Below are 5,000 nucleotides of genomic sequence, written 5' to 3'. Positions count from 1 at the left end.
AGCGCTGCTCGCGGCCGGCACCCACGGGCACACGGACCGAGGCCGGCACCGGCGCCTCGCGTGGTTTAGGGCACCTGAGAGCTCGCGGGGCCACGCGGCCGTCACACAGCGCGCTTCGGTAAGGAAGCCCGAAGGAGCCCCGCCGCGGGGGCCGAGCGGACAACACCTCGCATGCGACGGGAACGCGAACTGGAAGGGACACCGCCCGGCCTGAACACCGGACGCCGCCGCGGCTCCCCTGACGGGGAAAGGCACGGAGGCGCCGGCCCGCCGGGGGCCCTCTCCGACGCGACCCGAAGAGCCTCATCGATCAGCGGAAAACAAAAAAAAAAAAGTCGAAGGGCCGAGAGAGAGAGAGGCGGACACCGGGCGAGCCGGCTGCTCTCTCTGCAATGCGACCCCTCAGAGTGCCTCATCGATCAGGAAGAAGCCCGCCAAGGGCAGGGACGGAGAGAGGGAGGGAGAGAACCGTAGGCCGGACGGCCGCGGGTCCTGGGGACAGCGACGGTCACGCGCGCGCGCGCGCGCGCCGAGCCCTGCGTTTCGAGCGAGCGGACGCGTCCCGCGAGAGCCCCTGCGACGGCCTGGGCGCCCCGCCGTCGCCGCGCTTGAGCCGCGGAGGCTCCGGCTACTCGCGAGCGCTCCTCTGGAAGCGGCTCCCCCCTCTTGCCTACAATAGGAATCTACAAGACCGCCCCCTCGCGCGTCTCCAGGACGCTCTCAGTCTGTTCACCGGGGTGGCGCGCTCGAGCAAGCCGAGTTTTACCATGACGTAACGGGAGGTAGCGACAAAACAGCGACGCCTTAGGTGGCTCCGGGGTGGGGGGGGTGGGGGGGGGGGCGCAGGCGGCGCCGTCTACCAAGCCGCTCTGCACCCGCCAAGCGACCGAGTCCTCGCGGGGATCGGGTAGACATCACGTCGGAGCGCGGCGCAGGCGGCGCCGTCTACCGAGCCGCTCCGGATCGGGAAACGTGGCTGGACTGGACCGGGCCGGACCGGACCGCACCCTTCCGGACCGGACTGGACTGCTCCGGACCGGACCGCACCGGACCGGACTGTTCCGGACCGGACCGGAACAAACCGGACTGGATCGGACAGGACCGGACCGGACCGGACCGGATTGGACAGCTCCGGACCGGACCGGACCGAACCAGACCGGACCGGACCCGACTGGATCGGACCGGACTGGACTGGATCGGACCGGACCGCACCGGTCCGGAGTGTTCTGGAGCGGACCGGACCGGACTGGATCGGACCGGAGCGGGCCGGACTGCTCCGGACCGGAGCGGACCGGCCTCCTCACGCGAGACCGAGGCCGAGTGGCGGGGGAAAGGGGTGGATCCCTCGCCGGGCTCGGGGTAGACCTTCACGTCGGAGCGCGGCGCGGCAGGGGTAGACCCTTCGCGCGGGGCTCGGCTAGACCTCACGTCGGAGCGCGGCGCGGAAGGGGCCGTCTTCCAAGCCGCTCCGGACCCGGCAACGCGACTGGACCGGAAGGGACCGGACCGGACCGGAAGGGACCGTTCCGGACCGGACCGGAACAAACCGGACTGGATCGGGACCGGACCGGACCGGATTGGACAGCTCCCGACCGGATTGGACCGAAGCAGACCGGACCGGACTCTACCGGAACGGACCGCACCGGACCGGACTGTTCTGGAGCGGACCGGTCCGGACGTGACCGGACCGGACTGGACTGTTCCGTTCCGCACCGGACCGGACTGGCGGGGCTCGGGACGGACCCGGTGTCCGGCCGCGCTCGCCGGAGGATAGACCCGGCCTCCTCACGGGAGACCGAGGCCGAGTGGCGGGGGAAAGGGGTAGACCCTTCGCGGGGCTCGGGTAGACGTCACGTCGGAGCGCGGCGCGGATGGGGCCGTCTACCAAGGCGCTCGGGACCCGGAAACGTGACCGGACCGGAAGGGACCCGACCGGACCGGACCGGACACTTCCGGACCGGGCCGGACCGGATTGGGCCGGACCGGACTGGACTATTCCGGACCGGACCGGACCGGGCTGTTCCGGTCCGGAGCGGAGCGGACTGGGCTGGACTGGAGTGGCGGGGCTCGGACGGCCCCGCTGTCCGGCCGCGCTCGCGAGAGGGTAGACTCGGCCTCCTCACCGGAGGGGGGGGGGGGGGGACCGCGGTTGGGGGGGGGAGGGGGGGGCGGGCTGCGCGGCGCCAGGGCGGGAGGGCTGAGCGTCCCAGCCGCTTCGTACGCGGTCCCCCCCGGGCACGTTATCGAGGTTGAAGGGCATGCGATACGGTGGTCGCCCCGTCCCTCTTCTCCCGACCGCAGGGTTCGGCGCTGACGCGTTCTTTCTCTCTGCTGTCTGCTGAGGAGCAGCGACAGAAGCCGAGGGAACGGCAGGAAGCCGGAGCCGGGGGAGGTTGAGGTCGGACGGTGGGTGGGAAAAGGTGGTTCGCCCGGAGGGCGGCAGAGCTGCGCCACGGGCCCCGGCAGCGAGGCGGTCACGGCCCCGCGCCCGTCCCCTTCTTCAGGAAGCGACCGGATGACGGAGGCCGGGAACGGCGGGGCGCTTTGTCCCACGCAGGGGCAGGAGCTGGACGTGACGACCCTCTCGTGGGTGCGGGACGGTGCCCGCGATTCTACGATTCTAGCTTTTGAACCCTCCCGATCCGTGCAGACGCTCTACGAGTCTGCGTCTGGAGCTTTGGGGGTTGCGCGTGTGGGGTGTGGGGTTGGTGGGGTTTTTCTTTCGGCTCGTTTTGGGGTTTGGCTTGGTGGCTTTTTTCCGGCGGGAGGCGGTGGGGTCGGCGTGGTGTCGTCGTCCCCCCCCCGCCCCGCCAAGGCCGCCGCCGCCGCCGCCATCGTTTCAATTTCTTTTAGCTTTTAAGTTTTTTCGTAAAAGATACCGAGGCGCTTATCTGCCCCCCACTGCCCCCCCCCCTCCCCCCCCCGCGCCGGACGGAGGCGTGCTCAACCGCACAGACACACAGACACACAGACACACAGACACACACAGACACAGACACAGACACACAGACACACACAGACACACACACACACACACACACACACACACACACACCCGCCCCTGCCCCCTAGACAGACCCGGAGGAGCGCGGTGTCTCCCGCCCTCGCCCTGGCGCCCACCCTCGGCCTCCCCCCGCCCCGCCCCACCCCAGCCGCGCGGCCGTTTCTGCTCCGTCTGGGCCGCGGGAAGCGGCGCAGGGGGTCGGCAACCGCGCGGACCGCGCATGCGCGCTCGCCCCGCTGCCTGGCAACCGGCCCCCTGCCCCCCGCTGGGCGTGGGCGGCGGCTGGCGGCGCGCCCAACGGTCAGTCCGTCAGCCAGCCGGCCGGCCAGCCAGTCAGTCGCGGCGGCGGGAGCAGGGGGCCTGGCGCAGCACGAGCGGCCGAGGGCGTCCTGCCGACGGCCGAGGAGCCCCGCGCGCGGGTAGGCGGGCAGGCAGGCAGGCAGGCCGGGGAGGGCGGGGGGGGGCGGGGGACGGGGACGCGGTGCCTCTTCTCGGAGAAGAGAAGCCCCAGCTCCCCGGGCGGAGGCAAACCCGCTGGCGAAAGGCGGCGGCGGGGGCGGGCGGGGAGGGCGAGGGCGCGACCTGACCCGCGGCGCGCAGCGCTTCGGGTCGGTATCTTTTTCAGCCCGCGGCCGGGGCGGGGAGCGGGGCGAGGGAGCGAGCGAGCGAGCAACGCGGGAGGCGGGAGCACGGGCAGGTGAGGGGGTAGGGCTGCGACAGCGGGGCTTGGAAACCGCAGGCCGCCGTGACGCCCGTGTGCCGACCGGGCACGGAGCCGGCAGGGACGCCCCGGCTTCCCGCGGGGAGGCAAACTCGCTGGCGAAAGGCCGGGTCCGGGCGGGGCGGCGGAGGACGAGGGGGCGGGGGTGGCCGGGCTCGCCGCGGCGGGGTGGGGAGGGCAGTCAGGCGGTTGTTGGGGCCGGGGAAGGCCGCCAACTGTGCTCGGTCCGTGGCCCACCGGCGGGGGGGGGGGTGGGTGTGTGGGTGGGTGGGGGGGTGTGTGTGTGTGTGTGGAAGTCGGTCAAACAGAGCGAAAGCGCAAATTTAAAACAAACGGGAAAAAAAAACCACGGGGGGGAAAAAAAAAAAAAAATCGGAGAAAACCTGTACCTACGTTAAAAAAAAAAAAAATCACCACCACCACTTAAAAGCACCCCCCAAAAAAAAGAAACACCCCACCCCACGCCGGAAAAGCTAACTGAAGACAGGAGAATTAAAAAAAAAAAAAAAAAGGGGGGGGTGCGGGCGGGGTGTGCGTGCGTTTTTTTTCACGGACCGCTCCGGGAGGGGCGGGGGAGGGAGGGGCGGGGGGGTGCCTGCGCGGGGCGGGGCCGGGGAGACACATCGATCGACGGCTTAACGCCCTAATTACGCGCTAGTTAAGCATTCGCGCGGTCATTAATTTTTCAGGGGCTCATCAGTAATCGCTCAATCAGAGGCTTAAACGTCAGATAAATTCCAATAAATTTTAATGAGGGGAAACAGAAAAAGATGATGGGGAAGTCGGAGTAAATCAAGAGATTTAAACACATCAAGACACAACTGTTCGCCCATCCACACCATCCCCCCCCCCCCCGCCCCCCCCGCAGACACCCTCCCCCCACACACGCACCTCACCCCACACACAGCCCCCCCACGCACACGCACCCCAAACACGCACACAGCCCCCCCCCCCCGCACACAGCCCCCCCCCCATGCACACACTGCCCCCCCCACACGCGCACACAGCCCCGTCCCATGCGCACGCAGCCCCCCCCCATGCACACTCACCCCCCCAACACACACCCGCCCCCCCGCGCACACCCCCCCACACACAGCCCCCCCCACATGCACACACAGCCCCCCCACACATGCACACGCACCCCCCCAAGACACACCCGCCCCCCCGCGCACACAGCCCCCCCCCCCCACATGCGCACACAGCCCCCCCCGCGTACACGGCCCCCCCCCAATGCACACACAGCCCCCCCCCACATGCACACCCACCCCCCCCAAC

The sequence above is a fragment of the Caloenas nicobarica genome, unplaced genomic scaffold, assembly GCF_036013445.1.
Source record: "Caloenas nicobarica isolate bCalNic1 unplaced genomic scaffold, bCalNic1.hap1 Scaffold_282, whole genome shotgun sequence".
In the NCBI taxonomy this organism is placed as follows: Eukaryota; Metazoa; Chordata; class Aves; order Columbiformes; family Columbidae; genus Caloenas; species Caloenas nicobarica.
Note: the sequence above shows the minus strand (reverse complement) of the source record.